Below are 26,815 nucleotides of genomic sequence, written 5' to 3'. Positions count from 1 at the left end.
CTCGGCTGGAGCGCATTCTGTGTGGAGTCTGCATGTCCTCCCCGTGGTCGAGTGATGTTTAAAGACATGCAGGTAGGTACATGGGTGAATGGGTGTGCCTTCTTTGAAGGTTGGGCATCAGACTGGCACCTTTGCACCATAAAAATCCACTACCAATCATTAGTGGACCAGAGTTCCACTGTGGTGACCCCTAACCAGGAAAAGCCAAAAGACATTACTTACAGGTGTGGAGACAGATAGAAACACTATAGGTGCAATAAATATGCTATGTTACAGACAGTAGATTACTCTATTAATACCTCAGACTATGGGTAGGGACAGACACAAAGGGCCACAGGGCTGTACAGGTGAAGTGGTAGGGTTCATTAACAAGAATGTGATAACCTCGGGCAATGGGTACCTGTGGTATGATGTTGGGTTTATGCCTCATCATCATTATCATCAACTCCCCTTCATGTTTTTTACATGGGGTCAGTATGTTGTGTCAACTGTCACCATCTCTCTTGTTTCACTGCTACTCTTTTACTTTCTTTAACAGTCATGCCTGACTGCAGGTTTTCTCTTCCACAATCCCAATATTTCTTTGTTGGATGTCCTTGATTTCCTCTTGCTTTCATCCTGTCTCTCTCAAATCTTCTTCACCAAATTGTCTTCTACTTTCCTGCATATGTGCCTAAACCACTATAGTTTGTTCTCTTTCATGTTTTCTGCAATTGGAGCTACATTGGCTTTTGTTCTGATGTCATCAATTCTTTGTCGATCCCACAGTGTGCATCCTACCACTCATCCCAGGTATCTCATCTCTATCACGTCTCTCTTCTTCAGCTGCTCTGCCTTCACTGCCCAGGTTTCTTTACTACGTAGAAGTATTGGTCCCACCACCCTTTTTGTCATTCAGAGCTATTTTACTAACAAAGACTATTTCATATGACAGGCACCGTGATATACCAATTGGACTACCATGGTTCATTATGTTCTGCTGAAGTCTTGATGGTTTGAATGAAACTGCTACAGTGTTACTTTGGCATTAAACAAACTGTACTAGTTTTAAAGTTTTTGGTTCTTATTAAATTATGTGGTTTACTTGTTGCACTCAGACTCTTTGTGGTCATTCTGGCACACTTGGACTTTTTTGACTTGTGGTTTGCTAGTGTTCATGGCTACTATTTCTTTTTTGTTGGTTTTGGTTATGTTTAATGGTAGCCTTTGATCCCAGAGCAGCCTAAAGCATGTGTATTCAATCCTCACTACCTTTGATTGTTACTTCTGGTGAGCTTACCATGGAAATGATGGTAAGATGGCAAACGTAAATACGCTAAAGGGTGTGCTAATGCCATTGGTTGAAGTGCTCACACAATCCCAAAGTAACGTATCCACACAGGTCGGACTTTTGTGTAGCCTGTCAAACAACACATTTTGTAATTAAATGGATTTGTTGTCACAATCCAAACAATGGGCTGGGAATACATGGTATGTTGCTTAAGGATTTGACAACAAAGCTTCAGGAAACCAAAACGGAGACTTCAACTTAAATAACTCTCACCATTTAGGTACTGTTTCTAGTGTGGCTCTCCCAGATAAGGTAAGAACCAACTTAGATTTTTCATCTTGACTTTCTGACACTCAGTCTTTTGCATGGAGCAGCTCATTACCAGTGAGTCATAACAATAATAATCAGGAATTTATTAATAAAGACTGTTGAGAGTCAGCAACTTACAATTGGAAAACAGTTGCCTTAGGGAATGCTTAAAGTTGAAAATAGTACCACAGGGGTTAAGTGTACATAAATTCCCTAATGGGATGGACATGAGTGATGATTTTTTCACTGAATTTGTCAAGATGTTTGACAACCATGATTTTGAACTAATGGAATTATTTATTAGAAGGAACAACCATTTTATAAACAGGTTACTAGTCGACACTAGTAAACTTAATGAGTGTGTTACCAGTGATTTGCTTTTTTGTACATTCAGGATAAGTATGATAGTATTTTTAAATGGGTCCCCTTCAGTCGATCGAACGTTTGCAAGTTCAAACCACATATGGCCGAGACCATATGTCTGAACTTGTAAAAGTTTGATCGGACTGAATGGAGATCTCCATACAGAGCAGAAAGGGAAGATTTCCCATTTCCGCAATGTAGTACGATCTTGGAGTTGGTATATTTAAGTAAGGGAGGTGTGGGGGGTGTTCCCCTGTTATAGACATTTAGTTTTGTTTTTTTTTGTTTTATGTGTTTTTATTTCAGTGTTCGAACTTTTACGAGTTCAAACAATGGTTTCGGCCATATGTGGTTCGAACTTGTAAAAGTTCGATCTTCTGAAATAGATGCTTTTTAAACACATAGACAAACAGGTAGAGTTGATTATAAGCAGGAAGAGTAAAAAGATTGAATGTGATGTTAACCGATATAGATTAAATGATGCATATGTGCTGAAAAAGTCTCACTTAATGCATAGTGCTTTCACTAATGGCAACAGTAGATATTTCATTAATGATAGAACAGAAGTGGATTATGGTAATACAATTGAGCACATAGGAAATACTACATGAGACATGGATTGTAATGACCCCTGAGTTTCTCCCTCTGAGATGCTCTAAAAGTATTGCAGAAAGGAGAGGTGCCAACAAAGTTGGAAAGATTACTACACAGAAAACAATTTCACAAGGGGGAAGCAGCTGCCCAGGGGAAGAGAAAATGGAAAAGAGTGGAACAAAACAGTATATTAAGCAATGATGGGATTGTTCAGACTTAAAATTGTTTTAATATTTTTAATTATAGTAACATTTCTCTTTCCAAAGAACACTTTGTATTGTTAGAAAAAGGTATTTGTTTTGTTCCTTCATACCAGTTTGACCTTGTGGATGCTTTATGTGAACTGAAGCATTTTATTAGGAAACTAAATTTAGCTGCTCAATTTGGTTCCAGCACTGTTGCTTTAGACACCAACAAAAAGAAGTACATATGCTTCTATACCCCATCCTACCATTCAAATGTTGAAAAAACATGTGAGCAAGATTTAAATACAATCAGTAAGACTAATACCAGTTTTAACATGAACTTCACTAAGCAGGAGAAGTTGAGAAGTTAATATTAAATAACTTAACTAAGGACAACAAACATACTTCTTAACTGTACAGATTTTCACAGAATATCCAGATTTTTTACTTATATTTTTGGTCTGTTTTTCATAAAACTGTGGCTTTCTTGAAAATTAGTGGCAAATCATTAAAGACTGAAGTTAGAAAATAATGACAGACTTTTGAACTACAGAATTCATACCTTACAGAAAATTCATGCTAATGCAAAACTTGTTATTCTATCAACTTTCTAAGTTTGTAAGAGCAATATTTAAAAAGTGTCCCTATTTTTTGGCCTTTGTCCCACTTTTATTTATCTCTTTGTCCACTGTTGCATCAGTCATTTCTAGATCCTGCACTTGTGCCTGCAGCCATGGCACATGGTACTGCTGGCAGTGCCTCACCAGGGATTTTCTAACCTCTCCTAGGCAGGTAGCTTAACTTAATTCTCTGCTGTAGCACAGCTATCAGGACAGCAAGATGAGCAAAGGGTGGTTGATGGTGTGATGGCACTTGGGGTGATTGCTAACATGCCACTACTGTAGCATATAGCAGATGTGACTGACTGGCTGACCACACCTTCAAACCACCAGAGCAGGGAGTCATCCTTGTCAGTGACCAACATGACTCACCTGAGCTTTCTTCTGAGATAAATTCACATCCATTTGGATTGGTCAGCAGCCAGCATGATGGCCATACCCCACCTTATCCTAAGCCTCATGTAGCCCCATCAGTGGTACCAAAACAAGACACTTGTGGATTGTCCATTCCTCCTCATTACTACCATTTGCTCACACTCTGCATCAGTCCAGCCTACGTATCAGCTTTGTACTGTATTCACATCCACCTCTATTTGTAATGTTTTGTGATTGTTTCTCTGCCCCTGTTGCACACCCTCATTCACCTTTCCACCCATTTATTCCTATCACCCCCAATCATCCCTTCAATATACATTTATATAAAAAAGTAGTACCTATCCGACAAAAAATGCCCATTGCTTTCCCTCACCAAATGCTTTTCCATTATGCATTCCTTCTGTGTGCACCTCTACTTGCTATACTCCCATTTTCTACTGTCATATTCTCCACTTTCCTCCCCTTTCATGGATGTAGTACGTACATACATACATACGTACATACATACATACATACATACATATGTACATACGTACATACATATAAATTTACATACATACATACCTACATACGTACATACATGCATACATACATACATACATACGTACATACATGCATACATACATACATACGTACATATGTACATACATACATATGTACATATGCACATACATACATACATACGTACATACATACATACATGCATACGTACATACATACATACATATGTACATACGTACATACATACATACATACATACATACATACATACGTACATACGTACATACATACATACGTACACACATACATACATGCGTACGTACATACATACATACATACGTACATACATACATACCTACATACGTACATACATACATACATATGTATATATATATACATGCATACGTGCATACGTACATACGTACATACATACATATATACGTACATACACACATACATACATATGTGCATACGTACATACATGCATACATACATACGTACATACATGCATACATACATACATACATACATACAAATATTTCAAGCACAGGCATTAATGCCCTTCTAAAAATATTTAAACTAGTACTTGCTTTAATGCAGTTTGTTAGTCTGTTCCATGCATCAACTGCACTCTCAGAGAAAAAAATAGTACACCTCTCATTCCTATAGAATCTTCTACACAGGTTGTCTGATGATTCTCTACTACTTTTTGATAACCCCACACATTCCCAGAGGTAGTTGTCAACAAATGCCCTATATACCTGAATAAGATTTTCTCTTAAATATCTATAACAGACATTGTACAAGTTCAGATATTTTAGTCTTTCATAACTAAAATGTTCACATCCATGGATGTCCTTAGTATATTTCTGCTGTATTCTTTCCAGTTTACTCATGCTTGTTTTCTTATAACATTTCCATATTGTTATTCCATAGTCAAGTTTGGGTATAGTGTAATTAACAAACAATGACTTCATCATTTCTGACTTCCTAGACTTTATAAATCTTTTTATACACCACAAAGCACACTTAAGCCAGATGAAATACCAATAAAAATCAAAAAAGGCTTAACCCACAGGCATAAATAAACTCCGCCTAACACTCTTGTAATCTCTGGACCCATGCAAGAACAATTCCACCACAGAAAAGTATTAAAATTAAGTTTATTAAGCACTTTCATCCCACAAAATATTGGAATTTCTTCCTTTTTCTGGTCCAGACAATGACTGGAGGGCTGAAGTTACAGAATCATCCAATACATTCAAGGACAAATTAGAAGAACTTGAAGCAAAACTTTTCAAGGTATGAAGATTGCAATGTGATAATTTGTACTTAAATGAATGTTTAAAAAGCAAGCTCATACCTAAGGGACTAAGAGTGTTTAAATTACCTTATGGATTGCATGTGGGTGATCGTGAGTTGAAAGACCTTTTGGACATGTTTGACCCACACGGTCTTGAATTAGTAGAATTTTCTATAAAGCTCAAGAATCATAATTTAGACAGGCTATTTGATGAGCTTACTTATTTTAATCAAGAGATTTTAAGAAATGTATTGTTTGAATTTAATGTTAACAAATACGAAAGAATTTTCACTAGATTTGAACAGCATTTTGAGGTCAACGTACAGAGAAAACAAAAATAGAGATGAAAAAGACTATAACCAATGCTCTGTTTAACCTTTACCTAAAGTTTACTTCACCAACATGGAGAGTCCAACACATTTAATAGTTTCTAATAGGGAGAATAACTATATTTATGAAATTTATAGGGACTCAGAAGTAGTTTACTCACAAAATGAACATGATGACAGTGAGAACCAAAGGGGAACAAGCCAAAGTTACAATCAAAATTACCACCAGTGAGAAGACCAGAAAGGATAGGTAAAAAAAATATTCACAGAACAAATAATAATTTTTTACCCCAGACCAACAGTCAGAGGAAGGTGAGAAACAAAGGGGGAAGGCAGGGAGGGAACAACTACAACAAACAAATGAAATAATCCCTAGTGTCAGAGGGACTAATGGGTTGGTTTCTCCTAATGAAATATTAGTAGCTTATGAAGGGAAACTGTTGACTTCCCAAGGTTTTCACATTTTTAACTACACTAACATTAAGGTGGATGAAAACATTTTTTCTCTTTTTTTAAAATAGGGTTCAAATTTGTACCCTCTTTTAATGTGAGATCTACTGAGGCACTGACAGAATTTAAATTATACATTAGGAAATTGAATCTCCAATTGTTCTTTAAGGGGCAGAGTGAACAAGACTATTCTTGACGTTTTCTTCAAGAGAAAAGGTTTGTTTAACCATCCTGCCAACCTGATAGTAGTGGCTTTTGACAACATTTGTAGTACAGAAATTCTGTTACTTCAGTTTATAACAATAGAAAAAGCTTACCAGGATCCGGACAAATCCAAAAAAATAATAGTATATAAACCAAAGATGTCCAATAGGCTGAAACAGTGGTAAAAAATAATAAACTTGAATAAAATAAATAAAAAAATGGCTGAGTGCTTGCCTGAAACCATTGCTTCTTCACACCATGGTTTGGAGAAGCGATAGCGTTCACCTGTTTTTTATTTGTTATTTTACTCAAGTTTATTATTTTTTACCGCTGTTTCAGCCTATTGGACATCTTTGGTTTATATACTTCAGTTTATAGTAAAAAGCAAAACTCAAATTTATACAGGGAAGAATGGAAGTTAATGAATGATTTAAGGAACCAAGGAAATTTGAGAATTATGAAGCCAGACAAGGGGGGAGGTATGGTAATAGTTGACAAAATGGACTATAGGAGACATGTTAGAAATTTTTCAAGATACTGAAAAATACATGGAAGTTTTCAGAAACGAGGTTTTGATTGCACAGAGGAAAATTAGTATATTTTTGGAAGATGCACTTATGCATGAAATAGTTTCAGAGGTCATTTTTTTGTTTTCTTAATAACTCTTACCCAACAGTTCCTACAGCTTTTGGGGTACCAAAGGTTCACAAGGATATTTACTACCCCCTTATAGGGTTCTTATTGCAGCTCACAACAATGTCTTCTACCCCTTGGGTATTTTTATAGATAGGCTTATCCAAAGTTCTATTAAAACAGTAGATTATTTGATTAAGGATTCTTGGGACTTTCTATCTAAAATTAAGAAAGAATGGTTTACTAATGAATGTTGATTTACAACAATAGATGTGGTAGATCTCTTTACTTCTATACCACATGAGGAAGGGCTACAATTATTTACTGAGGCCATAATAGGCCTCACAGATTTGAACCCCACAGTGGTAAACTTTATTGTTGAATTGATGGAAATTATTAAAAAAAACAACTTTTTTTTTACTTTGAAGGTGAGTACTTTAGGCAAACCAGAGGCATAGCGATGGGTACAAGTTGTGCACCCATCTACGCTAATCTACCGTTATATGCCTAGGAGACAAAACATGTGATTAAATCTAGTTTTAGTAATCAGTGGGAGGTTTATTTCCAATGTCTGGATGATGTATTTATTTTATGGAAGAGCAATTCCCATTGCATACAGGACTTTACAGATTGTTTAAATAAAATTTCTCCTGACTTTAGTTTTACTAGTGTTTTTTCTGATACTTTTGTCAACTACCTTGATGTGACTCTTGACAAAGATCTTTACAATGGGGGGTGGGGGGGGTTGCCTCAGAAATTTATAGGAAAGCTAACTTTTTTGTTACCTAGATTTTAGGAGTAACCACCTTCAAGTCACAAAGAACGTATTTAAATGGCAGCGTGTTTGAGCTGCAAGAATGTGTTCCACTGTACCAGACTTAAAATTTGAAGTAGATAACATTTCAAGGATGTTTTTAGATTGAGGGTATCCATCTTTGTTAATTGAAAATACAGTTGATGCAATTTTACAAGGTTTTACAAGGTTGGTGGAGAAGATTTAAAACTTTATTATTTCATAACAGTGAAGTAACAATGCATCTAAGGAATAAAATATGGGGAACTTTTAATCCAATGACCAGTATGGTGGTACGCTTTGGTCATGGGTTTAAGGAAGTCAAGGACATAATAAAAAAAAAACTGGGTGATTTTTAAGACCACTCCATAACTGGTCAAAACCCTAGGGGTGACACCACAATTTGTATATAAGATGGGAAGAACCTCAAATATTTCTTTGTACACTTGAAACCGAGTATGCAGTTGAATGTTAGCGGTACGGTTAAATGTAGAAGTTGTAAGCAGTGACCCTTTATTTTAGAGGCAGTTAGTATTTCTGTACAAAATATTCCCTTTGAAGTCATGCTGAAGAATGGTAATCGTAACTCCAGAGGAATAGTATATATTGCAATTTGTTCTAAATGTAGCTTTTTCTACATTGGGAAAATTGAAAGACAATTAAAAAAGAGGATTTATGAGCATTTGTATGCAATAACTAAGGAAAATGCCAACAACACACTTTTTAAGCACAGTTTTGTTTGTCAAGGTTTTCTAAGTTTACGTTTGGCATTTTAGACATTATTCCAAAAAATCCTACAGGAGGCTGGTGGAAACTTGAAATTGAAAAAAGGGAGCTATTGTGGCAACATAAGTTAAATGTCACTAACCTGCCAGGACTTAATGAAAACATTTCTATCTTACCTATGTTACAAGTAAAGGCAAAAGAATTATAAAAGGAGTATTTTATAAGGTAGGTTTTAAATGAAGACACATTTTGATTTTTTGTTTGGGTTTTTTGAATGATACATTCTGTAATATTTAATGTTTTTTAATCACTCCCTTTAAGAAGTTTTAATAGCTGAACTTTTTTTGGTAGATTTTAAAAAAACTACTTTCAAATGAGATTGGTTAATTGGATGATTATGGGCGTAATCAGTTAATTTATTATTTTTATTTAAAGTGTGTTCTGTGATGTTAAAATTGTTCTGAAGAAGTTCCAACATTTTGTGGGATGAAAGCACTTAATAAACTTATTTTTAATGCTTTTCTGTGGCAGATTTGTTCTTGCGAGGGTCCAGAGATTACAAGAGTGTTAGCCGGAGTTTGTTCATGGCTGTGGGTTAAATCTTTTTATACAACCTATAGTTCTATTACTATCATTAACCAATTGGTTGATATGATTAGAAAAGCTCAAAGCTGGATCTACCCATATATCCAGGTCCTTAAATGAATCTACAATTTCAGTCAGTTTATGTCTCCCAAATCTCATATGCTTAGTTTTTTATGTATTTATCAGCATATTATTCTCCTGTGTTGAAATGGTCAATTTAGTCAAGTTCTTGTGCAGATGTGCCTTATCTGTAACACATGTAATCAGTTCAAACAATTACAGGTCCTCTGCATATAGACTGTAGATCACCTCAGATGAAAAAGTTAGGTCTGAAAGATGCAATCTAAAAGTAAGGGCGTAGAACAGAGCCCTGTTTGACACCCTGACTGTAACCAAGAATTTCACCTGTCCAGATGCTGTATATTTGCCATTAGTGTCCAGATAACTAGATACCTTACAACAGGCCTTTGCATTATTTTTCAGCTTCCTGCTCCAGCACATGACTCACATTTCCTGTTGCTTTCAGTACTATCCAACCCATGGCTGCTGCCTTGCTTGACAATGTACTGATTCCTGTGCTCCACTTTAGTTGATTGACTTGTGTTTTTTATCTTTCTTCATACTTTTACATCAGTTTATGACTAGCTGATCAGCTACACAAATAGTTGTTGTGTTTATATTCATGATCAGATTTCACAGGAGAGTCACAACATAAGCCTTGTTCAGCTGTGCAACGCATGCCTATGTATTCTGGATCAAATGGGTTTTTCATTTTCTATAAGGTGCAAAGTATTATTTAAATGACAGCATTATCATTCATGAAGAATTGTTTTGTAACATGATGTTTGGAATATTACTGGCCAAAATTTTAACCTCTTTACTACATACCATTTTCAAGAGTTCCTAAACTACTGTTTTTGGATATTTTTATCTCACGATATACAGGCATTTGTATCAGAAATTGTTTGATATTTTTTCAAGAAATGTTCATAGACTGCTGCTGAAATGTGGGCTCCTGACTACAAAGGCAAAAGAGTGGCTGTATCTTGATTTTTAAACAACAAATCATTTAATGTAATTTTCACCATAGTATGTAAAAGACTAAAACAATATCACTTTTACTCAGAAACATTCAATGCCTGGCATTCAATAAAACCCTACCTGCTCATACTAATCAACAAGTTCGTGTTAGTGAAATAGTGGAACAGTCAGAAAATGATATTCAGAGACAGGTATGGTCACAATGAGAAAGACTTCAATATCATCTCATTACCATGTCTCCGAATCAAACACTAGCCTTGTGAGACCTGACCATGCTAGTTTTTTTCCTAGCAGTCCATGCATTGGATTAGTAAAGGCAACCACCTGCATGTGCGCAGAGAGAAACATGCACACACACACACACACACACACACACACACACACACACACACACACACACACACACACACACACACACACACACACACACACACTTTCACACACACACATTCATCAGAAATGAAACCCCTGCACACTCAATTACACTCACAGAAGCACTGAGCAATACACTTGCACACTCAAATAAATACACTCACACACACACACACACACACACACACACACACACACACACACACACACACACACACACACACACACACACAGAGTAATGCAGTCTCATTCATGGCCCTATACAAATGAACACTCACACATGTCCACATACATAACAGATTAACAAATCCACAGCTTCACTGAACTTACCTGCACTGTAAGTATTCCCATAGCAGTGAATGGGTGAATTTACAACAGCCACGTTCCTCCTAGAGTACAATTTTGTTTGACTGAGTGATTCTCTAAAATCTATCAGTCTAGCAAATCATGAACCATGGACAGTTCTGAGGAACAGCACATGAATAATTGGCATGAGCCACTCCCCTGGACTGCCACATTAGCAAGGGGTGAACTATAAAACAAACAACGGCCCAGGCTAATGGTACAAAGAAACAATTTAATACAGTTCAGTAAGCACTTTCATAGGTACAAATGCTCCCACTTCTTCAGACTGAATTACAAAGTTAATGAAACACTTTAAATACCATTCAAATAGACACATGACAGTCAGCTGATCAATGAAATCTAATAAAACCTGAATAGTGATTAAAAAACATAAATTAATCAATATGCACTCAAAAAATGTATGAACAAATATAAATAGGAAATTCCATCTTAACTGGTTCATATTAGTTTATACCCTAAAAGTAGAATAAAAATGATCTCCTCAAATTGTTAAACTTTAAAATGCAAGCTATAGAGCATGCATCATTTAGCCCAGGATATTTAAAAGCATCTAATTTAAGCTGCCACAACAGCTCACGCTGTTCTAACCATGAAGAGAATGGGCCACCCCTTATATGGTTACAGATCTGATCAATTACTCTAAAGGAAAATGAATGCCCAGGATTATTAAGGACATGTTTGGCTAAAGCATTCTCAGGTTTTAAATTCCTTATGGCATACTGATGCTCATATATTCGTTCCTTGAGTTTCCTGTCGGTCTTGCCTATATAGAAACCATGGCAGGAATTACATTTAGCTAAATAAACACAACATTTAGAGTTACAATTATATCTCCCCTGGCAAGTATTTCTATATGAATGGTATTTAAAAGTGTTTCATTAACTTTGTAATTCAGTCTGAAGAAGTGGGATCATTTGTACCTACGAAAGCGCTTACTGAACTGTATTAAATTGTTTCTTTGTACCATTAGCCTGGGCTGTTTTTTGTTTTTTAGTTCACAGTTTGTACTTTGTTTGTTTTTGAGACATTAGCAAGGGATTTCACCTGTGAAACCATTTTCTGAGCTGAGACTCCTTCATCTCTAAGATATACATGATTTGGGCAAATGTCTTACTATATGCTCAGAGCGACAACTGTTTGCCTTAATTTACATGCGCCTATGGCTAAAACCTGAGGTTCCAAGGTGAATGGTTCTGTTAAATCAATGTTTCTATTTCAATTCCAGTTATTTGTTGGACTTTTGCTTGTGCTTGTGGTAGGTCATCACAGGATTTGCTGACATGGACAATGTGAATGCCAGCGGCAGCTCGCAGTACTGGCTGCTGGCCTATAATCTCCCAGTTGTGAAAAATTAAAGGAAGTGTGGTAAATTTAGAAAGTCAGTTGCCATTTTTAAATTGAAAATAGTAATCGGCTTTCTGACTTTTCGTTTTGCTTCACAGTGTCTTGGAACTGCATGCATATGCGGTTCCAAGGCTCTCTCAAGCAAAAAAAAAAAAAATGTTTTCTTAATTCACTAGCCGGCCTGTCTTGAAAACAGCTTGGCTTGTAGTCATCAATTTTACCAAAATGTCACTTGATTAGTGTATCTCTGAGCTGCTGTATGAAACAGTAAGGTGAGCTTCTTATTGGTTCCCTCAAGTTACTGTGACAGCCTGACTTTTCTGGATGTAAACTAACATAAAGGAAGAAGGGTAATGAATAAGTGCAGAAGCACAGACATGGGAGCAAGTTTTTTAAAGTATGTTTGTATGTATATATGTATATGCATATGTATACGTATATGTATATGTATATGTATACGTATATGTATATATATAAATACTGTTCATCTATTTTATAACTTTTGTTTTACAGTTCTGTTGCTTGTTTTCTTTTTATTTATTTTATTTATTTATTTTATTTTACATATGTTTACTGGGATAGTCAGATTGGATATATGTCCATTTTTAGAGGAGGCCAGGGGAGAAAAGCTCCACATACCAAAAAAGAGACAGTACATACATCAATGAGTGATAAACTCAGGCAGACATGTTTAGAAAAATATAGACAAAGAATACAGGCAGATATCAATATACACAATGTGCAGACTTATATCTGATTGGCAAAGACGTATCAGAAAGTGTGAACATAGAATACAATCAGATTTCATAATTCACAATGCTTAGACATTCAAATGCTATGAGGCATAGATACTTGGCTAAACAGCAGGCTGGGTAGCAAAACATGTATTAGTGAAGTTGATAGTCAGGTTTAGAACAAGAGCACAGCCAATGAGATGTGAGGTTTTTTTTGAGTTCTCTTTTAAATAGGGGTAGTGAGGTTTCCTTGGTAATGGTAGTAGGGAGTAGATTCCAGATTTTACTGGTTGAGTTGTCAAATATAGCATCGCCTGCAGAGTTGTTGGATTTTTGGGTCAGTATCATTAGTTTATCAGCTGAGCATAATGGCCTGGGGGCACTGTGAGGGGTGAGAATATTTTTGAGGGCAGGGGTGTTATCAGGTTTATGGAGTATTTTATGCGCTACTATAAGCTGGTTGAACTGTAGAAGGGTAGGATATTCTAGCCATCCCATTGCTGTGAGGTTCTGGCAATGGTGGGTCCTAAAAGCCATGCGTCTAGTGAGTCTGGCTATATGATTGTAACATCCTGATAATTTGTTGAGATCGGTTTTGGATAGTTTGGTGAGTACAGGGGAGGCATACATAAGGGTAGAGAGGAGGTGTGATCTTGCAATAGCTACCCTAGCTAGGGGGGTGAGGAAAGGTCTGGCTCTGTACAGGGAGCCAAGTTTTTTGTTGACGGACTTAATAGTGTGATTGACATGTTTATCAAATTTAAGGTTGTTGTCTATTATTACACCTAGATGTTTTGTATGGTCATCAGGGGAGAAAATGGTGTCATTGCTAGATTTGATGTTGAAGGAAGGAAGAGGAATTCTACGGTTAGGGGAGAAAAGTAGTAGCTTGGTTTTGTTAGGATTTAGAAACAGGCAGTGATTAGCTAGCCATGTGTCTGCTGTGCTGAAAGTGGTCTGGGTGAGGGTTAGAAGTTGTGTAGGAGAGGAGGCGGAGCATAGTAGCATTGAGTCATCTGCATATTGGATGCAGGTAGCTCCTGGGATGGTGGTGTGCAAATCATTGATAAAGATAGAGACAAAAAGGGGACCTAGTATGGACCCTTGTGGGACACCTAGGGTTAGAGAAAGTTGGGATGACAGCTTTCTCTGCCATAAGACAGCCTGCTGTCTACTGTTTAGGTAGGAGTGAAACCATTGTATTGCATGTTGGTCTAAACCGATGGCTTGTAGGGTACTGAGCAGTAGCTGATGGTTGACCATATCAAAAGCTTTTGAGAGATCTAGGAAGAGTGCTGAAGATAGTCTGTTGTTGTTACGATGAAGACTGATGACTTTAGAGAAAGATAGAAGAGCCGTGGTGGTACTGTGGAATGGCCTAAAGTCATGCTGAGAGTCGGTGTGCTTTCCGTTTTGAATAAGAAAGTGCATGATTTGTTCATGTATGCATCTTTTCATGATTTTAGCTAGTGGTGAAAGAATGGCTATAGGTCTAAAGTTAGATAATTCTGTGGAACTTCCTCCTTTATGGAGAGTTATAACATGTGATATTTTCCATATTGCTTGGATGGATCCTTCTGAGATGGATCTGTTGATCAGAATTGAAACTGGAAGTTCTATGGCATCAGCTGCTTTTCAAAGATATTCAGCTGGGAGATGGTCGGCAGCTAGTGTAGTAGGTTTTAGCTTTTTGTGTAAGGTCCAGATCAGGTTGGTAGGTATGGTTTGAAATGTAAAGTTGGGTTGGGTGCTGGGTGGATGAGGGCAAGATGTGCCAGAGCTGGTGCTTGTGTCCAATGTAGTGAGATGGGTAGCTAGAGACTGGTTAGTTTCAGTAAAGAAGGAGTTGAAGCTGTTTGCAATTTCAACAGGGGATTTATCAAAGGCAGCTGATGGGGTAGGAGTGGCAGAAAGGCCTGGGTGGAGAAGATCGTTAATACCAGCCCAGAACTTTTGAGGTTTGAGCTTATATTTTTTGTTGTACGAGAGTGTAGTGATTTTTTTTGTCTAGAATGACAGATTTTTTGGTCTGGTTCCGTAGCTGCCGGTATCTTACTTGGTCCATAGGGGCTTTGGTAACATGCCACCTGGCCCAGCCGTTGTTTCTTAGTTTAATTTTGGTTTTTGTTTCTTTAGATAGCCACGGTGCAATCGTGGCTTTTACATGGATGGTACGGGTAGGAACATGGTGGTTAAGGATAGCCAGAAATTTGGTATTGAAGTACTCAACTGCTTCTTGTAATGGGAGTCGTTTCAAGACATTCCAATTACATGCTTTGAGTTCTTTTTGGAAGTTGTCAAGGTTAAAGTTCCTGATGTTTCTTATAGTTTTGTAGGTGGGCTAGTTGGGAATGTTGGCTTTGAGCCTGATAATATAGGTAAGACAGTGATCACTTAGATAATCAGGTAATGTACCTGATTTGTACTTTTGGGGTGGCTGTTAATAAGTATCTAATCGAGGATACTATCTTTGACACTATTTTTGCTAAATCTGGTGGGGGTGGCAATGATCTGAGTAAACCCGTGGAGGTTTAAATGGGTGGAAGGAGTTTCAGAGAAACAGGTGTTCCAATCAATGTTAACGTCCCCCAAGACAATGGTTTCCTGGGGATAGTTAGAAGCTAGCCATTGTAAGATATTTTCTAGAGTATTATCATTCTTGCCGGGTGGAATATAAATGCAGACAATGTATCTGCATTTATTTTTGTTTATTATTAGTTTGGTGATGAGAATTTCTGCATTGCCAAACTGGGGTGGCTGTGGGTGTCAGTTGTTATTGTTAGGGTAGACTTGTATAATACAGCTACCCTGCCACCTTTCCTGGAGGTTCAGTCCTGTCTAAGGATGTTGTAATGTGGGGGGAGGGGTTATTTCGTTATCTTTGATTATTGGTTTTAGCCAGGTTTCTGTGAGGCAGAGGATATCAGGGGAGTGAACAGCTAAGAATCCATGTAGGCTATGGATCTTGTTGTTTAGGCTTCTGATGTTGAGATGACAGACCAGAAATGAGTTTGGAGGTATATCAATCTGGGTAGTACATGTTGGGTTGTTAGATGGTGTGCTTGGGTCAACTGTTGTGGATGGGCCAGGGTTGAGGTGGATATCTCCATCCTTCATAAGATTCATTTTTAAGTTCCTTATGAGTCTTAAAAATTTGTTTATGATTTTTTCGTAGCTTTTGGCTTTTAAGCAAATGTAGTGGTATTTAGTCAGGTGATGGTAACGGGGGGGGGGGGTGAGGAATTAGGAGAGGGAGTAGTTATGTGGTGGATAAACTTTATTTATTTTATTTTACATTTGTTAACCGGGCTAGTCTAGCTGGATATATTTCCATTTTCAGTAGAGGCCTGGGTAGAAAAGCTCCAGCAAAATAAAAAAATTAAAAATGTTGTTACATGGTAAATAAAAGGATTTAAAAAATAAAACAAGTAATAATAACATACTGAAGATATTTACACTTGAAAGAGTGACAAAAAATGTAGCAAAAAAATTAAAAATGTTGTTACATGGTAAATAAAAGGATTTAGAAAAGTAAAGCAAGTAATAATAACATACTGAAGATATTTACGGTTTACTATTAAAATGTCGAATGGCACTACGTCGACTGTACTATAGTCGAACACGGAAGTTCAAAAATAGTAATGTCGACGTCAAAAAAACAATCTAGGAATGGTTTTAACATAGGTCGAGGTAGGTGTTCAGTATTATTCAGAACTACAAACATCTACCCTACCTCGACCCATGTTAAAAAACACAGTCCTAGATTATTTTTTTGTCATCGACATTACTATTTTCGAACTTCCGTGTTCGACTATAGTACAGTCGATATAGTGCCGTTCAACATTTCAATAGTAAACTGATATTTACACTTGAGTGACAAAAAATGTGGCACAGTAAGATTCATAAGGAATGTTACACATCAAAAGTAGAAAGATTTTAGCAGTATGTTGATTACAGTTCAAACAGTAATAGCCTTGCTTGCATGAATTAGCTTAAAAATGTTAGTAAGTTTATTTGGAAGAGGAAGTATCAGTAGTGAAAGAAGATAGTTAGTCGGGGTTGCTACAGGGGCATAACCAGTGCGTTTTGAGGTGTTTTTTGAGTTTTTGTTTAAAGAGAGGCAAGGAAGAGAGTTGAGCTAGTTCATTGGGTAGCTGGTTCCAGTTTTTACCCACCGTGTTAGTAAACAGGGAGTCATCAGCTATGTTGTTAGACTTGGTAATGCTAGCGAGGAGTTTGCTAGAAGAACATAGGGAATTCAGATTTTTATGGGGGATTAAGAGATTGGAGAGTATAAGGGTGGTGTTGGGTTGGTAAAAATCTTGTGGGCAATGGTGAGTTGGGAGATAATCAGATGGTTTTGGAATTCAAGCCAGTCTAGCTGCCAAAGATTCAGACAGTGGTGGGTTCTAAAGGGATTGCCAGTGGCAAATCTGGCGATGTTATTATAGGAAGTTGCTAGTTTGTTAAGATTGTTTTTCTTTAGGTTAGTATATATAGGTGAGGCGTACAGAAGAGTTGAGGTTAGATGGGAGTGAGCAATCCTGGTTCTGGCTCTTGGGGTTAGGAAAGGTTTGATTCTATATAAGGAGCCTATTTTTCTGTTGAAAGTTTTAATGGTGTTATTTATATGGTAGTCAAATGTAAGGTTATTATCAATTGTAATTCCTAACAGTTTAGTGGTAGAGTCAGGGAATATAATAGTGCCATTACTGGAAGTGACTGAGAAATCTATGGAGGAGGACTTAGTAGTGGGAGTAAAGAGAAGGAGCTTGGTTTTTTTGGCATTAAGAAGGAGGCAGCATTTTGTAAACCATGTTTCTAAACATTTTGAGTAAGAGAATGTAGTTCTGATGGGGAGTAAGCTGAGCATACTAGCGTGGAATCATCTGCATATTGAATGCAGGTGGCTTGAGGAATTGCTACATGGAGGTCATTGATAAATAATGAGAAAAGAAGTGGTCCAAGAATTGAGCCCTGAGGGACTCCGAGGGTGACTGGCAGAAAGGATGAAATTTGATTTTCCCAGAGAACTGCCTGTTGCCTGTTGCTAAGGTAGGATCTGAACCATTTAACAGCCTGAGAGTCAAAGGAAAGGGATTCAAGAATATTGATTAGAAGGGTGTGGTTTACCATGTCGAAAGCTTTTGAGAGGTCAATAAAGAGTGCAGATGAGAGGATGTTTTTATTGCGGTTTCTATTGATGGTATCTGTAAAGGATAAAAGGGCAGTTGTGGTACTGTGTGATGGCCTAAAGCCATGTTGGCAGTTTGCTATTATGTTATGTTGAGATAAATGATGTAAAAGTTGTTGGTGAATGCATTTTTCCATAATTTTTGCTAAGGGTGATAAGAGAGCTATTGGCCGATAGAGTAGTCATTTGATTTACCACCTTTGTGCAAGGGGATAATGTGGGAGATTTTCCAAATGTCTGGAATGGTTCCTTCCTTAATTGTCCTATTTATAAGGATGGATATAGGGTAGGCAATTACTTTGGCTGATTTTTGGAGATATTGTGACGGTAGCTGGTCAGCAGAAGGAGTACAAGGCTTGAGTTTTTGGATGCATTTAAAGATGAGAGTAGTAGAGATGGGTTGCAGTTTGAATGTAGGTAGAGTGCCTGGTAAGGTGGTGGGAAGGCTTGAGTTGTCTGGGATTAGTTGATTAGCTAGTGATTGTATGGTCTCAGTGAAGAAAGAATTGAAGGTATTGGCAGTTTGATGGGGGGTATTTGGATTGGCATCAAGTAGGGTAGGTGTTCGAGAGTGCCCTGGGGAAAGAAGTTTATTGATACTAGACCAGAACTGCTGGGGATTATTTTGGTGAGTTTGTTGCAGTTTACAGTAGTTGTTCTTTTTATCTGTAAGTATTGCCTTTTTTGTACTATTTCTCAGCTGCCTAAAATTTAGTTGATCAGAGATATTTCTGCTAGCTCTCCACTTAGCCCAAGCTTTGTTCCTAAGCAAAATTTGATGTCTGGTTTCTTTAGAAAGCCATGGGGCTGGATTAGACTTCATTCTGATGGACCGTTTAGTTGCATGCCTATCCAGGATAGATAAGAATTTAGAGTTAAGATACTTTACAGCCTCTTCAAGTGGTAGGGATTTTAAAGGGTTCCAGTCACAGGCACTAAGTTCATTTTGAAATAATTCTGAGTTAAAGTATTTGGTAGAGCGTGCTATCCTAAAGGTGGGGTGGTTGGGAAGATCATTTCTTTCTCTTATGATGTAGGTCAAAATATGATCACTTACATCGTCTGGCAGCATTCCTACCTTGTAAGATTGTTTCTTCCTATTTATAAGTATCCAGTCAAATGTGCTATCTTTTTTATTTGGTTTGTTAATTCTGGTTGTGGAGGTGATAGTTTGGCTAAAGCTGTGGAGGTTAATATGAGAGGTAAGATTTTCAGCGATGACACCTTTCCAGTCAATATTAAAGTCACCTAGTATTATTGTTTCTTGGGGGTAAGTTGAAGACACCCAGCTTAGTATGGCCTCTATTGTAGTGATATTATTTCTGGATGGTAGGTAAATACAGATAATGTATAAAGATTTGTTTGGGTTGATTTGAAGTTTAGTGATGAGGACTTCTGCGTTACTATCCTGGGTTGGATTATATGGTAAGGTGGAGATATGAAGTCCATCTTTGAATAGAATGCTACTCCACCACCTTTGCATTTTGTTCAATCTTGTCTCACTATATTATAACCTTGGGGAATGATTTCATTGTCTTTAGTCTCTGGTTTCAGCCAAGTTTCAGTGAGGCAGAAGATGTCAATGGAGTGAATATCTAGAAGGGCATGGAGGTGGGCTACTTTATTATTAATGCTTTAGATATTAAGATGTCCTATTAGGAAAGAGTTATTGAGTTTGGGGTGGGTTGTTAGGGTGATGGGGTTAGTAGGGCCAGGGTTGGGGTGGATGTCACCATCTTTTAAGGAGGGATTATTTAGTTTTATTACTGAATTATACCTGAGGTTAGTTTGAATTTTCACTTTCTTTATTGTGGGTTTATTGTGTTTAATGTGGGAGAGTCTATGGTATTTAGGTAGTAGGTAGCTGGGAATGGAAGTTATATTATTATGACTATTAGATGGTATATGAGTTTGAATTGCTGTTTGTTTTAGAGAGTGGTTAAAATGGTAATAGTACAGTTTTTCAAAGGAGGTGAGAAGGTAGGTAGAGGTGAGGACAGTTGAAAGTATAACTACAAGTGTTACTTGGTTAGATTACCCAGAGGCATCTTGTTGAGATTATAAATAAGAGGAGTAAGGAGTTGGGATTGAAAAATAGGAGAAAAGAAGACAAAAGGATGATGGAAGTGTAGAGAGGAGGGCATTAATACATATTAGTTAAGAGTAAAGGGATATGGTAAGGTACTCAAGGTGTGGCTTACTGTGAGAGATTGTTTGAAGGAAAAGATGTGGCTAAAGTTTATGGGATGAAGTGATGTATGGGATTGGTTGGAAGAGAGAGAGGGCGTGGTTATGGAAGTATAAGTGTAAGACCTCTGGGGGTGGGAATTGGGGGTAGGGTAGGGGAGCGGAGTGAGCCCGTAGGGCGAACGGAGCAGGTCAGAGCTGAGAGAGGCTGAGAGGCAATCAGTTATGCAGAGAGACCGTGTTATACAGGCTTAGGATAGGTAAGAGACACTTTCTGTTGCTACTTCTCAGAAAATGGTGAACATATGTATAGCTGTGTAGGGGAGAAAGGTATGACTAAAGAGTTCTATAGCAGAGAGAAAGGTATTTATAAATAGTTCTATGGCAAGAAAAGTAAGTTTAAACAGAGATTTAATTGGGGGGGCAGTGGCTGGAGTAGTAATTGACAAAAAAGCTGTCTAGTTTCTATAACTCTCAGACTTAACCAGGATAATTCCCTTTACAACTTTTCATGGGGTGGGGGGGTAATTACTTGAGTAAAAAGTGCAAGCAGGGATAGCAGAGAAAGGCTGATCTACAGAGCTAGTGGATTTCTACTTCCGGTAAGAAACAGTTTTCCATGCCTTGAGGTCTGCTACCCTCTAGTGGTAGATGTAGGGAAAACATTAAATTCACTAAGATAGGAGGTGGGGGGGTAAGATAGTAAAGAGATGGTCAGAGGGGTAGGTCCACGGGTGTGCTAGTCCTTACAAATTAGTTTAAGTTTAATGCACTCACAAGTTTATTGTTAAATCCTAAAGATACTGTAGGATAGCACCTACACTATGAGGCTGAATGCAGAGAGTCTAGATAGTTCCTGTAGGGCTTCTAGGTTAGGTTTCCCTTCTGTTCAGTTTGGATTTCCGTAGACTTAACAGGGTTGCTGATAGAGGTTAGGTTTCCCTTCTGTTCAGTTAGGATTTCAATAGCCTTACAGGGTTGCTGATAGAGAGACAGGCTGTGTATCAGCACAGGGCTTGGTAGCTGAAAAAAGAGACAGAAAGATGTTAATTATGTTAGGCAACTAGAATAAGGACTATTCAGGAGTGGAAGGTAAAATGAAGGAGGAGGAGTGCAAGTCACTGGTAGAGTGGAGTGTAAGATACAGTAAAGCATTCGCACAGGAATTCAGCTTATAGAGTCCTATGCATTTAAATGTGTGGCTCAGAGAAGAAGTACATATATATATATATATATATATATATATATATATATATATATATATATATATACTACAGTCAAAACCATGTAATTTCTAACTACTATATACTACAGTCAAAAACATGTAATTTCTAACTACGATACAGAATTAACTAAAGAAAAAAACTGAACAGAGTAGTTTAACCTTTGGAAAAAAAAGAAATGAACCAAGTGGTTTAACAGTTAGATTTAACAGTTAGTACAACCCTTCACAACTTATTAAATGCTGGGTTGATGTCTGTTTGAGAGTTTGGGTATTGGATTTCAAGATGCTGTACATATTCATAGGAGCTTAGGTGATAAGGAATGAATAGCAGGGATACAAAGGGTAGCAGCATTAGTGCTTTAGCTGTAAATATAGTAAATTACTAGGGTAGGGTCTGTGTTGAGTGCATGTGGTGGATAAAGTATTAGAGGGAATAGAATAGCTATGGGTGGGTTAATATGGATAGCGGGGTGGATAGACGGTGTATTATTGTGCTAGGAGTTTGCTGGGTTCTAGGAGCACATGTAGTTGGTTAGCTAATTGAGGGGGCATGCTAGTGGTACTATAAACGTAGTACTACCGGGGCGGATGGGATATGGGGGCAGGGTGGGGCATGGAGCGAGTGAAGCAAGCGGAGCGGGGCTAAACCAGTAAAGCAGATGTCTAGAGGCAGCATGTGCAGGTATGAGTTACAAGCACACTTTTTTTGTTTTTCTTATATGCCCAATACTTTGTTCCTAGGACCTACAGTTAAAAACTACACAGTTCCCTGCCTGCTTTTCAATTTACAATGCAGAGAGATCATTTTCCATTTCCCTTATGTAGCATGCTTGTTTCACTTAGTTTATTGAGAAATGCACTGTTTGGAGGTGCAGAGCACACTACACTCATCTGTTGAACAGTATAAAGCACACTGTTTTTACCTTAATTGGGGAAGAAAGAAAGCTACAGGAAAGTCTAACCCTTCCAACCTAATGCTTTTGACCTTAGTTCTGCCAAATATACGGCATGTATTCTTAAATCACCATGTTAAAATTCAACTTGTTTGTATAATCTTAGCTTAAATTGTTTGTATTAATATGGAGCTTTTCTCCCCAGCTATCTGCCAAAAAAGGGCTTCAGCTCAGTTAGACATTCCTGGTCAACAAATGTAAAATAAAAAAATAAATAAATAAATATTTATATATATATATATATATATATATATATATATATATATATATATATATATATATATGTGTGTGTGTGTGTGTGTGTGTGTATGACTGTGTGTGTGTTTGTTTACTTGCACCCTGATTGCTACTTCAAGTGTGTGTGTGTGTGTGTGTGTGTGTGTGTGTGTGTGTGTGTGTGTGTGTGTGTGTGTGTGCGTGTGTGTGTTTGTGTGTGTGTGTTTGTTTACTTGCACCCTGATTGCTACTTCAAGTGTGTGTGTGTGTGTGTGTGTGTGTGTGTGTGTGTGTGTGTGTGTGTGTGTGTGTGTGTGTCAGGGCCATTGTATATGCTCTGAACTGTCACTAATTTTTGATGACTGTCTCCCGGTAAAGTTTGTATTTTTTTCCGGTTAAATCAATCCGGACTGCTATCAGTAAATAAAACTAATGATGACAGACATTTGACTTTCAGAAATAATAGCCTTCAGAATTGCCCACTAAAGCAAAGCCTGTTATTCTGGGTAGTTTGAATATATATATAAATGCAATTGTTTTCCCTGGTTTTGCTCATTTATTCATAACTGTTTCTGCTTGATTCTTGAGATGAGAGGTTGAAATATATATGTGGTGAGGGGTTGCACACTATATTCTGACAGTAAAATGAGAAGATAAATTCCTGTATATCTAAAAGTAACAAGTTAGCCACATTTTTTTTTCACTTTCAACCACAGTCAGACATCAGCATTGTACTCAGTAAGTGGCTCTCTGTGGTGATCTGGGCAGGATGTGTGCAATTGCAGATGGTCATTGGCTGAGTACCACACTGAGTACTGTTGCATTCTAACAGTGCTGGGCTCTCTGGTTGAGTTTTTGGCTGTAATTCCTTCTTTGTACAGTCTGCATGTGCTGCTTGTCTCGGCTTGAGTTTTATCCATATGTTTTGGTTTCTTCTCCCAGACCCACAGCCATATAATATATTGCTCTGGCCATTAGTTCTTTTACTTTTTTCCCCAGTCTAGCACCAACGGGATACACCGAAGGTAACTCTATCTTTGGAGGGCCAGGAAAGCAGACACTATTCCCAGATATGATTTGTATATGTTTGCATTTGTCTTCTCAGTTTTTTTTGGGGGGGACTACTCTTTTGTTGGCATTGAATATATAGACGCAACTTATTTTTCCATAAAAGAAAATCATAAGACTGATATTTTTCCCTTACTCATAAATTTTTGTTCAGGCCATCATTAAATCAAAAGGTTGTAAAAAAGCTCTAATATGCACCTCAAAGCGTTTAGAATGCTATGACTCAGGCCCCTGGATTAATTTACTGACTTTAATTGGGGTTATGGCTGTAGAATCTTGGCCATTTAGGGTATGTTAGAAGCAAGAGGGAGCTAACAAGTAAGGCAAATTGTGAAAAAGCAAGGAAGAAGTAATTAATATCGTTGGTCTAGGGCCAGGATGAGGGGAAAACAGAGTAGGGGCAGTGGGAAATACAGAGTAGACTAGTGCACAATGGGGATCCTTAAAGTCCTTTGTCCAGGGCTCCATTTCACCTAAGGCTGACCTTGTTGATTGCATTCAGACATGTGAGGTGTTTATATAGTCAGTAAAGGGGCTATAATGACTGGGTGTATACTGAGGCAATCTTTGAACAAATTACTGGCTGTAATGGAGCCCCATCTCATTCCAGTTAAGCCCACCCAATTCCTGCAGCCCTTCTTGCTTTGAAATTATTAGCTGCCACTGGTGAAGGATTGTAATGAGATTAACTCCACGAACAGTGGTTTCACTACAATCAACATAACTGATCAATTAGTATCATTTTTGTAAAGCTATAAATATTTGAATAGTGGTAACACATAGAGTAACAGTTTTGTTGTTGATGCATGGCCTTCTTCATCTTCTTCAAATGGGTCAGTTTCTGATCTGCATGATAGCAACCAAATTGCCTGGACAGGTTCTTCCAGACAGTGCACTGAGCCATTTGATTATTGGTTACAAGAACCAAACTTTATCAGCAATCTTCGGTCCACATATACAAAAGAGAATGATTCTCTTGATGGCAGGGGCTGCATGCAACACTGAGCAAGAAATTGATCAAGATTAAAACGTTGTAACTTGATCATTTGTTTTTCACTACCAGTGTGGAAGAGGAAAATGTCAGAGGGCCTCAGGTTCCACAAGTTTCCTAATGGGGTTTCACACAATGCATCACTGTTCAAGGAACTTTTTAAGCTTTTTCAAACTGCTAGCATGGAATATCTGAATATTTTGATTAAACATAATTCTGTTTTAACAGATGAAATTATTAAGGAGATTAAAGAGATGGAGTTTAATATCAAGGTGGGTCTATTATTTAGTGCCAGGAAGGCATCATAATGATGCAGTATTTGACAATATTGAGATGCACACTGAACTGGTTTGCAATTGTAAGAAGAAGAGATTACTCCGAGACAGAGATAACTATAGACAAAATAAGGTATATGCCACTGTGTCTATATTACAACGTCAGACTCACAGGAGTCTGAACATTGTAATATCCAACCCAAATGTTCGAAATTCAAAAACAGCGAAGCCATGGCACATTGATTTTTTTTCCAGGGAAAAAAAATTGGTGGACCGTTTACGCAGCTTTGCTATTCCCTCCATGGTGGTGCAATCTCAGAGTTGGTATATTTAAGTAGGGGGCTTGGGGGGGGGGGGCAAAGCCCATGCATTAGTTTAAGTTTAAAGTGTACATGTTTTTTTTTTTTTTTTTGTACCGGAAGAGCGATTTTTTTTCCCCTGGGAAAAAAATCACTGTTCTGTGTTTTCGTAATCCTTGGGTTTCAAACTTCATGGTTCAATATTGCATCATTTGAACTCCTGTGAGTTTGACAATGTAATATAGACCCTATGCCACTACCCACAGTGCACAGCAGCTATGCAATAATCTCTTTGATGAATGTAGTCCTACATCAGCTATGGGTGAGCAGAATGATGCTGAGTCTTTTTATTGGAACTCCTGCTGCAACGTTCAACTATTATTATGAACTGGACCAAGAACAACCACAATCATTGGACACAGGTGGGTTATTGGAACAATAGGAGTATGAGCTGCAGAAAGAGACAATCAAATTAACAGTACCCCTTGATTGCTTCAGTGGTGACATTCATCTATTCAACTTCAAAACTATTTGCATTTAACCCTATCGCAAACAGTTATTTCAATGGGGCATTACCTTTATTTCATTCACTCATATCAATTATATGGATACAGTTTTAGAATTAAAACTGTTTTTAAGAAAGCGATTGATAAGGGACATCCTACTGGAAGAGACTTTACTAGGAAATATATATGGTATCCCCCATCCTAATTTAGTTTTATATGAAAAGATATGTATCAAGGAGACCAAGAGAGATGCTTTCAACACTCCAAGTATGAATTGTTTCAATCTATTTCTACAAGAATTTCAGACACTAAGGAAATTATGTGTCAGCAAAGACATAGAAATTATAAAGTCAGATAAGGAAAGAGGCATCATGTTGATAAGCGCAATAGATTATGCTGGCAGAAACGATTTCCATGGTAATGGACAATGAAGTGTACAGGGTGTTTGCTCATAATGAGGTGAATCAATCTTATTGACTGTTCAGTATGACAATCTCTGATCTTCTTCATGAAGGACACATTTCCCCCAGGAATTTCAATTTCATTGGGTCCAAATACTTCATGTACCTATTAACCTCAGTGTACCTAAGATCCATGTGTGACCGATTGAACTATGATACCAATTATTTTTCTAACGATCTATTGTGGAACCCTTGGCTATGTGGACCATAAGTTGAAACCATTCCTGGGTAGGTTTCAATGTGCTCTTACAGATTCATGGTAGTTTTTGAATAAGTTATGTTCATTAACATTTTATTTTGGGGACATGTTGGTCACTGGTGATATCAATGATTTATTCACTGT

Source organism: Protopterus annectens, chromosome 3.part1 (genome assembly GCF_019279795.1).
Source record: "Protopterus annectens isolate FY-2018-M chromosome 3.part1, PAN1.0, whole genome shotgun sequence".
NCBI lineage: Eukaryota > Metazoa > Chordata > Ceratodontiformes > Protopteridae > Protopterus > Protopterus annectens.
The sequence above is the reverse complement of the archived record's forward strand: the minus strand, read 5'-3'. Positions refer to the sequence as shown.